The sequence below is a fragment of the Anolis carolinensis genome, chromosome 3 (genome assembly GCF_035594765.1).
Source record: "Anolis carolinensis isolate JA03-04 chromosome 3, rAnoCar3.1.pri, whole genome shotgun sequence".
NCBI lineage: Eukaryota > Metazoa > Chordata > Lepidosauria > Squamata > Dactyloidae > Anolis > Anolis carolinensis.
The window spans coordinates 31942165-31954896 of record NC_085843.1 but is presented as its reverse complement, the minus strand read 5'-3'; the positions used below and the strand labels follow the sequence as shown (position 1 = coordinate 31954896).

The 12732-nt window shown below is 38.0% G+C and overlaps 1 protein-coding gene across 5 annotated transcripts in view; it reads right to left on the bottom strand.

The window, feature by feature from the left end:
- mtus2 (microtubule associated scaffold protein 2) overlaps nt 1-12732 on the bottom strand; it is a 423984-nt gene that overhangs the window by 377943 nt on the left and 33309 nt on the right. The window contains exon 1 of one of the 5 annotated variants that reach the window (XM_062974686.1): nt 4722-6231. The exons of the other annotated variants lie outside the window; for them this stretch is intronic. The gene's annotated coding sequence lies outside the window, so the exon portion shown is untranslated. Of the gene's footprint in view, nt 1-4721; nt 6232-12732 lie in introns of those variants that run through there. 5 annotated transcript variants of the gene reach the window in all.

Genomic DNA, 12732 nt, shown 5'->3' with positions numbered 1-12732 from the left:
AGGAGCTGAGGTCCAAAAAGTATCTTTTTCAAGCAAGAAGAAGAAAGAGAAAAAGGAAAAAGACTGGAAAACATTGCATTTCAGCAAAAGTGTATGATTTTGCTCCACACTGCTACTGTCTGAGGAGGGAAGCCCTCACAACAAAGCCAGGTTTTATTTCATCATCGTACAATTGGGTGAGGATAAAAAATGAGCCTTGCTGAATAGGGGAGCCCAATAAATGTGCCAAAATTAGAAAGAGACTTTTACTACCATGCACACACAATCTCAGTGTTCTGCTACTGAAGTGATAACGTTGCTATGGAAATAACCTTAATTACTGCACAGTGAGTAACAAGTTCTCTGCCGAAGAATCTCTGCAAGGCATCTTCACTTTTAAACTTTCAAGGGTTCCTTCCCCACTCATTATACACTTTAGACAACTACATGGATGATCCTTGAAACAACCCCCCACAATCTCTCTCTCACACACACATGGACAGAAACACACAGAGACCATGTAATCTTAACTGCATGACAAGAAATATACCCTAAACTATAGATTCTATCATGTATCAGAATATGAATTTGTTATTTTTTCCCACATCATTTAAGCTGTTAAGTCTGGAGGACAGTGTATTTTTTTTAAAAAAAGTATATGCAACCAAAAAATGAAGTTAGCACCCAAAGTGATTTTGACAAATTAAAATAGTGTTAGCTGAATAATAATTAAAAAAAACATAGCCAAGATATTACAGACATCATAGGCAGAACATTTCAAAAGTAAGCTGTTAAAGGCTGGTGTAAGGTAAAATCCGACAATGTGTTTTGATGTCAATTTTTTTCAGAAGAGATAGAAATATATCCATTTCATAGCTGGGCAGATCATACACAGAAATACACTCATCTGAAGAAAATTAATGGTTTCAGCAAAATGAACAACTTGGGATTTTTAAAGGAAAAAAATAGGCTTGATCTAAGGGTACTCCTCTCTCATACTTTTATATATTTGCTAAATGCAGTACAAAGGAGCACATGTAGCATCAAAGACAATTAAATTCTAAGTGACTGGTGTGAAGGCATTTGAATCTTACCATAATCTACATTTTACACTTCACCAATTTCAAGCGGTACAACAGACTGCTGTTCCAGCAGGATCAGATGTTTTGCCTGCAAGGGCTCATGCTGGAATATTGCTCGATGAATTGGTTCTGCTCTCAATGAAGAAATGATTTCATTTAATTCCTAACTGCCTGCTTTCAGTTTAATCATAACCCTTATACAAGCAGAGAGAAGAATCAGACACATGACATCTGAGGTTTCTTTACACTGGTCCCTTATTTCCATATGAAAATTGCCTTTTCTTTAGTTGGAATCTGTCTGAAAATGGGACAATAACCTTGATAAATCAGCACAGAGTCCCACTAACATTTCTATACTGACATCCTTTTATTCTTGCCTTTCTGTAGATGCCCCTTTTCTTCTGCTGATTTATCTCTCAATATAACCTGTAAATTTTGATATGCACACACACAGCCATCTCGCCTTTTTAATTACCCCCCACTCACATACCTATAGTGCATGATTCTGTAATTTATTTGTTTTTTACACCTTTTATATATCAGGAAATGGAAGGGAACTTTGTTCCTCAGCTGCATGTACTGCGACATAAATGTTATATAAACACAGCCCCTTTCCTCCTTTACTTGAATTTGTATGTAGTGTGTTTTCATTGTGCATGTACAACCATAAAAAGTGCCCATGAAGGCTGGTAGACTGGAATATGGTGCTGTAGTGGGACACAATTGTTATCTAAAAATATAAAGTTTTAAACATACAAGATAGACAGCCTACCTATGCAAAAAGAAAAAAGAAGAGAAAGTAAGGGAAGGAGGCAATCAAGGAAAGCACACTGAAAGGCAAGACAGGTTTCCGGTCCCTTTGGGAGGACAATGATCTCAGAAATGCACTACTATTTATCTAGATTAAAAAAAGGATGAACAGGATAAACAAAAAGATGAATGGGAATACATTAGAGCATCACAGCAATCTGGGGTTTTCCACCCATGGGAAAATACAGGTCACCACCAGCACAAACCACTTTCTGCATTGTCTGCATGAGCAACAAAGTAGACAGTGGGCAACTTTGTCTTGTCTTTTTTTGTATTTCATATGATTGTGTTAAATCACTATTAACCAAAATTCACATATTCTATGTGCTACAAATTGTTTTTACCCATGTAATAAAAAAACTTTCTAAAATTTTAAACAAAAATACCCAGTTCAAATTGTCAAATGCTTTCTCAACATCCATAAAATGTATATCAAAGCTGCCTGCCTTTCATTATGACAATCTAAATATTCCAGAATATTTTGAATACATCTTTTATTATCACACAGTTATCTTTTATGTAAAATCAACACTGGTCTAAGAATCAAATCTTGCAAAATTATTTTTAAATCTCTGTCAAAATTGTTGCAAGAATCATATAGTCATTATTCAATAGTCAAATAACTCTATGACTCTTTGCTGCTTTTAAATCTCAACCTTCTAATAATGTTGCCACAAACTGAAGTTGGTATGATGGTAATAATTAGCAACAACAAAGTCTAAAACATCTGGAAGGTACTATGTTATTTATCTCTGGAATGAGGTATCAATCCTTGATCCACAAAATTCTGGTTTGATGGTTACTTTACCTACCTAACCATGGTAATCATCAATACCATGCAAAATGCCATAAGCAAAGGTCATAATAAGGCAGGTAATGATCTAAGAGCAAATTCCAATGGATTTTTTGGAAACTTAAAGGTTGAAATGAGACACAACAGCAGATAGCAGAAAATGAATAAACTTGTCACAGGGATAAAGCAGAAAATAATTAGGTGGGCTCACCACAAAACCACAAAGGGAAAAGTGCATGCATACGCGGCACAATTTCTGAGGAATCAGTCAATGCAGTCAGAAAGAATGTGTCAGGACTCCAGCTTGGCTTTTTAAAAACTAAATGAAAACAGAGCTTTAGGTATGGCTGATGTCAATAAGACTGTGTACGGCTCTAGTGATTGAGTATTGAGAGCTTGGCCATCAATAACCTACCATATTAGTGTAGGAAATTAAAGCACCAATTCCACAGCAAGTAATTCAGACCTGGAGGGGAGTCAGAAAGATACCCCCACTGTTTTCTACCCTTGTAATTTCCTTCTTTTCTGGAGCTCAGTACCAATAATGTCACAGACTGTTTCTCCTGCATAAATGTTTTAATCAGAGGTGTAAAATAAGTTGTGGGAGCTATCCTATTTTGGAGAAGAGGGACACTATCCTGGAAGTTTCTGGAGATATGAATTTCCCTATTTTACATATGTGGATTTAGGGGCCAGTGGTGATAGTGGGTCACAAGAATCCAACCCCATTTTAAGAAAAAGTGAGGTAGATATCCTGCTGAATTTTACATTGTATATAGTGTCAAATGCTCATTGCTGTTAGTTTACTGTATTCAGAGGTATAGCTAGGTGCTGCTGTTCAGTTGTTTAGTCGTTTCTGACTCTTCGTGACCTCATGGACCAGTCCACGTCAGAGCTCCCTGTCGGCCGTCGCCTCCCCCAGTTCCTTCAAGGTCAAGCCAGTCACTTCAAGGATACTGTCCATCCATCTCGCTCTTGGTCGGCCTCTCTTCCTTTTTCCTCCCATTTCCCCCAGCATCGTGATCTTTTCCAAGCTTTCCTGCCTTCTCATGATGTGGCCAAAATACTTCATCTTTGCCTCTAATATCCTTCCCTCCAGTGAGCAGCCAGGCATTATTTCCTGGATGATGGGCTGGTTGGATCTTCTTGCGGTCCAAGGCACTCTCAGGATTTTCCTCCAGCACCAGAGTTCAAAAGCGTCTATCTTCCTTCGCTCAGCCTTTCTTATGGTCCAGCTCTCGCATCCATAGGTTACTATGGGGAATACCATTGCTTTGACTATGCGGATCTTCATTGCCAGGCAGGGGATGACTAAATTTATTTATTTATTTACAGTATTTATATTCCACCCTTCTCACCCGAACAGGTCTCAGAGTGGATCACATTGTACACATATAGGCAAACATTCAATGCCATAACATAGAACAGAGACAGAGACAAATGCAGGCATGGGCTGGCCTCAAACTCATGACCTCTTGGTCAGAGTGATTTGTTGTAGCTGGCTGCTAACCAGCCTGTGCCACAGCATGCTCCTCAAATTATTAATTCTGACCCACCCACCCCATTTTCCATTGGACCCCAAGGTACTGTTCCATTATCCAGGTGGAGGCCACAAGGGGGCACTAGACAGGGATAGTCCATTTTATTAGGGGGAGGGGGTTGAAGGAGTTAAACTATTTCCTCCTGTTTTCCTGTTTTCCCCCCACCCAGGCTGCCATTGTCAAAACAACCATTGTTTATGACATAGGAAAGGGGCGGGGGATAACCTGAGGGGGGGGGGAGGGAAAATGGTTTTCCTCCTTCACCCCCACCCTCACCCATAAAATAGACTATGCTTCTCTTTTGATGTCCACCTGGATAATGGAACAGTACTGATCCCAATTTCTCACATTATAGTAACTTAAATAACATTACAGGATTCAGAAATGCAGTTTACACATCCAAAGCAATACAGAAAGCAAAAACCCCGATAGAACACACAGACAAGTGAAGGTGTAAGCAATTTTCACTTTCTTTGTCTCTGCAACACTAGAAATTGAGTGTGATGGACCATTTACCGTATTTTGGGCGGGCGGTATCTTTATTTGTAGTGCAGTCTCTTCATTTGGCCCTCTTTGTAACTACACCTCTGGTTGTACTTCAAGCATTTGTCTTTGGAGAGCAGATTAAAACCTTTCAGTGGAATGTCTGTAATTAAGCCAAATGCAGAAAGGATTACCCATCTTTCATCCCTGTGGCTTCTTCCCTTGAGAATGTGGCTAGATTCATCAACTTGAGAGCCTCTATAAGTGACACCATATACTATATGATGTGTGTTCCGTGATGGATGGATTGATAAAAAGATTTAATAAACAGTCTTACAGGAGTAGCAGGTCTTAGCCTTGCCTCACCTCCCACAACACTTCATTGTTGGAAAGTTTGAATTTGACAATTGTCTTAAATCATTGCAAAGCTGTAGTTAAAATCTGATGTAGTGATACTTTGGAGCAGTGGGAACTAAAACTCTTGAACTTTGACAAATACTACTTTCTTTTCCTTCCAATAAAAAAAATCAAATAAATAAAAGGAAGGCAGAAGCATGGCTTCTTGCTAGCGATACCAGTTTCTCTGACCTCATTTAAGGAATAACATGTAGATGGTGTGTACATGTGTCCTAGTAACCTCAACCACATCTCCTAGCTAATTAAGCATCATATCCATTTATCTTGGGAGACACAAAGCAGTTCTGATCATAAAAAATTAAACTGCTTCAGTTTCCGTTTGCAGTGCTCTCAAGTTCCATACAATTAGATGAAAAATCTAAGCAAGTGAATATATGGAGCAGTGAAAACAGGTCATTATTTAACTAAAGCAACAGTCTGCACTGGTGTCAAATCAAGTGTTTTTGTTCTCTCATTTGGTTGCAGTGGGAGCCTTTCACTTGGCTATATTGCCTCCAGAGAGCAGCAATTACAAAGACTTCTCTACAGCTGATCTTTTTAGGTCTTGAGCATCCTGTTCCTCTAGAACCCTGTTACTATGGGGAAAACCTTGTGCCAGCGTTCTGCATTGCTGCTTTCCCCCCTACTATATCCAAATCATAATGATTGCTGTCTTTTCAGCTCTCTTAATAAGTGAGAAATTTCTTTACTATAAGCTAATGGCTAGGATTGCTCTTTGGCCCAGAATATGAAAACCTTATTTCCAATGTGGGAGGATAAATTCCAAAATAAACTTTTATTCATTACATTTATATGCTCAGACAATTTTTTCAGACATTAGTTTGGAGCATGTGGAAGAGTTTCACACTGTAGATTCACTTTCAGAGGTAATTCAAAGAGCTTAAGGAAAGTACCTTTTAACTAGCAGGTCTCTCCCCCTTCCCCTGTGTTTTAATATGGGCAGTTATTCTTTTTGTTTTCCCCAAGAAGCAATTCAGAGTCACATAGTACATGATATTCTGTTACAAAGCAAGAAGAAGCTGCAGCAGTTTGCTTTTGCAGACCTCAAAAGGGAAGGACAAGACTCTTCCCACTCCTTTTCTCCCCATCTTGCTGAGCTAACAGAGGCACCATTTAAACTGCCATATGGTCAGTGTAAAATCATATAATGCAGTTTAACTAGAATGGACTGCATTATGTGTATTTACACTGGCCATATAATGCAGTTTCAATCTGCATTATACACAGTGTAGATGGGGCCCAAGTGAAAACTGCTTTTGCACTTGAACTCAGTCTTCAGTAACTGATATAAGCTAAGGACGGGGAGGGGGTTAGAAGTGAAGAAAGAAAATAGGATATTATAAAAGTAGTAGAAGAGGGAGATGGCAGCAAATTAACTGGACACATCCCTATCCAACTGAAATAGTTGAAAGGTATGAAAGCCAAGGAAAGAGACAGTATCACTTGCGTCCTATCCATGGTTGCAGGAAGAGAGCACAGTGGCATTGACCATATACCTCCTCTAGAGAATAAAAAGAGTATGTCCTTCCAGCACTACAACAAGAAGAAAAACATGGCTGTTGAACCCCACAGTGCCTAAATCTGGTTCTATACTGAGCTGGCTATTTCAGGAAACCCCTTGATAAGGATAAACAAATTAATCATGTCCACCTCCTTCTCAGGGCACCACTGTTGCTGTATTCTTCTCTAGATAAGGGAGGACATGGCGCCATCACCACCATACCTTTCTGGACCAATGGAAGAAGCTTTCCGAGGGGAAGGTGAGCATGAATTCTACTAGACCAGTGGTTCTCAACCAGTGGGTCCCCAGGTTTTTTGGTCCACAACTCCCAGAAATCCCAGCCAGTTTACCAACTGTTAGGATTTCTGGAAGTTGAAGGCCAAAACATCTGGGGACCCACAGGTTGAGAATCACCTTACTAGACCATGAACCTCAATGTTGCCGCTGTCAGTGTCATGCCATCTGAGGTGAGCCTCTCATGAAGACTAATGACTACACTGGCCTTAGGAGCCAATGTAAACAAAGTAAATTTATAAACAACTTATAAATATAGTATTCATCATTCTAAAAGAAAATATAGTCTGCCCTCTGTGGCCATGAATTCTGCATCCATGGATTCAATGATCAACAGCTCAAAAAAATTCCCAAAACAAAATTCCAAAAAGCGAATCTCAATTTTGTCATTGATATTAGGGACACCATTTTACTATGCCATTGTATGTAACTGGACTTGTATATTCATGGATTTTAGTATTCTGGAGGGTCCTGGAACCAAGCCCCAAGGGACTACAATATTCCATAATCAATTGTTTCCAATTTTTCTACTAAAATACTTTTGGGATGGGGGACGATTTTCAACAATTTGTATTTTAGAGGAGGAGGGTTGCTTCCTTTTAGTATCAATAAGGAGGTTATTGTGAGTCACTGATCAGGGATGGAAGACATCTAGCTTAGCATGGTGGCACACTGGACAGTTATTGGGTTGCAGTCATTAGAGCACTGCAGTGGGATTTATAAGCTCAACATTCAAGCTTTCACTGAACCATGAAGCTCAAAGGGTGATCTTGAAACTGTCATTCTGGACCAGTCAACTGATTGACCTCACAGGGTACAGAAAGGAGAGAGGAACTACAAATGCTATATTTTGCTGACTGGCAAAAAAGCAAAAAACATAATAAATTAATCAACAAAGTTACAAGGTCCAATTGAAATCTATCATACAATTAATTGAATATTTTCTTTTCAGAAGGGTTAGAACATTATTTCCTGCTCAGAGATCCTTATGAATAAAAATAGGAGTATGTAAGCAGTACGTAACAGGAAAGAAAGAAAAAGAAACAGATCAGTCTTGCAAAGTGTAGCATTACAGTTTCCCAAGCACGAACATGACCTTACATAAAAAGCTAGATAGGTAAATGTATAAGTTAATTTCTTCTGGCACAGAAATGTTGGGGTAAGATAATACTAGCAGAGAGTATCGATTAGAAAGTTTCATTCTCAAATGAATCCTTGTGATGTCTGCTGTCTTTGTATGGCTTTATCATGATTAATGGAGCATGGGGAAGGGGAAAGGATAGGTATATCTAAGAGAGAAACAGATACAGAGAATTCATTCCACAACAGTAAGGAAGCTGTTTCTACTCAAGAGAGAATTTCTGATAATCTTTCAGAAGTACTGAAAGATTTCTTGTTTAAAATTTCAATTGGATCTGGGGCTGAGCTGGTTAGAAGTGGATTTTTCTATGGCTTTCTATTTTTGCTATCTTAAATTACAATATACATTAATCGTTAGGATCCCTCAAGACACTTAATACAAGAGAGAAGATTATTTAAAATGAATGAACATGTAAGTAGAGTACCTCTGTACAATAAAATGTCTTAAAACTGGGAGCCTAACAGTAAAAGAGAATATTGCATTCAGTAGAAGATATGATTCTGGGATATATCCAAGCTTTCTTTCTTGAGCTGTATGAGTCATAATGATATACTGTCATAAATGATGCACATTATTTCTGCACTCAGAAGTAATTATTACATTTCTCCCTTATTCTCTCTCACGCACATAGCTTTCTTCATTTTATTCATTAAGTCTGTGTGCTTGTCATGCACAAGTTAGTAAGGTATCAAATATGCCTGTAACTGGATAGCTGTGGTGGGAAATTTATGGGGATAATGAGACAGACCGAACAGGTTAGTTGAACAGAAAATTCATCTCAACTTTGGAAAAAATGAAATAAATCAGAAATCGCAGTTCTAACAAAGCATTGCTCACTTTTCTATGGGCTTAACTTGTTTTTGTTTTGCTATGTAAAGGACTTGCAGCTATAACACCTACATTGTATCCTAGTTTTTCTCTATCTGGTGGAACAGGCTGTACTGCTGCAAATAAAGTTATTTATTTACATGCTTCACACTCTTCTGCTGACCTGAATATATTTGAGGATTCTTTTTTAATTCCTTATGTTCACACACCATCTCTTGGCAGATTCAATACCATCTGCAATGTAATTAACCTGTTCTCCATTATCACTAGTCATTTGTTACAGCAACCAATTCTAGGAAACAGAGATAGATAGATGGTTGTGAACCATTATATTTTTGTTTACCACACTATATTTTTTCTCCTAGACATAGACTTAATAGACAAGAGAAGTAGGCCAAAATATGAATTCCAGTAGGTATAAATGTGAATCAGGGCATCCCACATCTTAAAAAGCATCATGAAATTCATGGGGTCACCATAGGCCGAAAGGCAACTTAAAGGCACCACACCCACAAATACACATTACAGTTGGCAAGAAAAAATGAAATGCACAAATGTAAGATGAACATGATAGTACATGGGGAAAAAAACATCTAAGCATCTTGGTAGATCACAATCTTGACATGAGTCAATGGAATGCACTTGGATGCAGCATCAACAGAACTAGAGTTCATATTTAGAGAAATAATAGTGCCATAAAGATCTGGATACCAGAGTTGAAGAAGGACAGTCAAGATAAAGGTATTAATATTGTAAAAGGTAAGTTGCTTTATTGGGGATGGATGAGGACAATGCGTATGCTTGGCTTAGAGAAGAGAAAACTGAAAAGTTACATGACAGCTATCTTTGAAGATATGAATGTCTGCTATATGGAAGATAGAGCAACCTTCTTTTCTGGTGCTCCAGAGGAAAGGAGTCAAACTAATGAATTTAAATGAAAGAGACCAGAGATTCTGATTAAACTGTGTGTAGCAGTGGAAAGGACTACTGCAGAAGGTGGTGGATTCTTCTTCATTGGGGGTTTGTCAACAAAGATTAGGTGGTGATCTCTCGGGGATGCTTTAGTGGTGGATTCTTGCACTGGTAGCAGGTTGAACTAAGACCAGTGGGTCCTTCCAGCTGTTTTTCTACATCATGGGAGAATATCCAGACTGTTTTAGCTGTATCCCTCTAAGTGAAGAAAAAGAGGCCTAACTTCAGAGAGGATTTCATAACTGTAACATCCTCTTAGTCAAGGTGTAAGCTTCCATAACATTTGATACTTTCTCATTGGTTAGCGGCATAAGGAGAATATTCCACAGCCATGTTGGTGGCAGACTAGAGAAAGATTTGGATCTGCAGGTCCATGGCCTCTCCAGTTTTCCCAGTATGATCTCAAGACTGGGGGAAAATTACGCCATCCTTGGAGGTGATATATATATGATATTTCAATTACTAAAAATGGGTGAAGTGATAGAGAGTCTAACAGGAAAATGTGCTACTCTATTCATTCTGCTGTCATGAGCCCACCAGGACTTTGGATACAAGCATTCTGGCACAAATGTCTCACAAATTCACCAATAGGATTGCTGTGTTTATGTGTTCAAACCCATCTAGCTTAATTTAAATTAGAACTCAAAAACCTCAGGGAAGGCAAACTACAGAACTGCACCTTTCACTGGCAACTATTGCTTTGCAAAGCCTTTCAGTAACATATAATATCAGGCTTGTAACGATCTGATTGAAAAATTATTTTATTAAGGATTTAAAATTATTCAGGAATAATTGTTATCATTTATCTTTTTGTTCGTTTTGATGGTTAATGGCTCCCTTTCTAACTGTGCTATGCTAATGCATCTTCCTCTCACTTCTTTTTTTTTTTTGTGAATTTTCTTACTACACTGTATGCCAGAAGATCCATGCAGTTCCTCTGGTTTCTAAAGAAGGCTTTATTGTTTATTTATCATTATTATGATAAGCTTGACTATTGAGAAAGCTATGCAAACTGAGTACTCCTTTATCCAGAATTCTGAAATACAAAATACTCCAAAATCCAAACTTTTCCACATGGGCGACACCATTACTTTTGGAGGGTTTGATGTACATAGTTTTATTAAAGGCTTTTGTGGTCGGAATTACTAACGTACATAGTTTTGTTTCAAGTGCAAAATTACTAAAAATAAAATTACTTTCTTGCTATGTGTATAAGGTATATGTATGAAATGTCATGTTTAGACTTGGGTCCCCTCTACAAGAAATCTCATGATCTCTATAAATGCAAACACGGGTATTCCAAAAACAAAACAAAACAAATAGAAATGTCAAGGATAGTCATAAGCATTTTGGAGAAGGAAAACTCCAACTATATTATAAATTCGTTATGAAGAAATGCAGAATTTCCTGAGAAAATGCAAATGATTTTCTTTTATAAATATTACTATGTGTATTGTGTGCATACCTGCACCTACTCCACAACACACACACTTTAAAACCATGTATTCCTACACTAAATACAGGCAAAAGGTAATCAATTTGGTTTCAGAGATTATGTATAAAGTGGCACTGTTCCAGAGTAAACAGATGCCAGCAAATGAGCATCTAAGCACCAGTTGGCTTTGCTGTCAGCCATGTCAAGAACACATGCAGTGTAGCTCACTTTCAGGAAATGAATGGGATTGTACCGGGGAAGGTGTGCAGTTCACCATCTGCTCTGGTTTTTTAACATCTTTATGAACGCTGCTGGGCAGCTTCCTTCCACAGCGCTTTCTACTGAAAGCCCACTGCTGCATTTCATGAGTGGAGTTTATCTGTTCTTTCCTGGGCCTTTCAACTCTGCACATACTGATTTCACTACATGATCAGAATACCTACAGAGCATTAACGATATCAAAAATCAACAAAGAAGTGATATCTTTATCGGGTATAAACATCAAAAGGGATCACGTTGAGTTGTTCATCTCTCAACAGAATTCATTTCTCATTCCTCATTTCAGAGCATGACAGGGGAGAATCTCAACCAGGATTATGCAGCTGTGTCAGAACATGTTGGTAGAACAATTTTTTAAATCATTTTTTTAAAAAAAATAATCCAAATGCAATGCAAAATGTCAAAATATAATTTTGGAATCAAGGTTATATCCACTTGCAGAACACTGATTTCATACTTGCAAAAGTATGAGATTCCACTTTTGCAAGATGTTCCACAGCCGATTACACACAGCATACTACAACCCACAGCAAGACTCATTAGCCTTTTCTTGCATCAGTTGAACTAGTTGTCCATTAATATTTACCAAACTATGAATAGAGTAATGTCACCTCTATTTTTCCAGATAGCATTATTTCAGATGGAGCCATCACTGTCTGTCATGGTGAGGAATTTGTGCTCCATGAGGATGGTGTTGAACCAATGCCTATCATTCTTCACCATTGCTATTTTTAGCAGATGCTAATGACAGATATAGTTCAACAACACCTGGAGTAACACACATTCCCCATTTTTGCTATAATATTAAATAAATACGGCACTCAATGTTTATATTTTGTTCAGATTAATGCACCAGTCCACAACTGGTATCCAGCGTTTCATTTATCCACTTCTGATAAACTATGGCATCTCTAGGCACTTTCTAGGTCCTCCAGTGCCACTCTGTGGTATTCTTGGGCCAAAGTAATTCATCCCAATAGAGTTAACTATTATCCACAGTTATGCATATCCACACAAAGTCCAGGAATGTATCCCTTGCAGATACACAGGTGGTAGTATATTTAAAACTGATTCATTTTTAAAACAGTTACTGCATTCTAAGCAAAAGAAGAATATCTTTTTTATTCATTCAGGAGCTGCTATACCATCCATCTCTTCTTTTGTAAACATTGTTGAT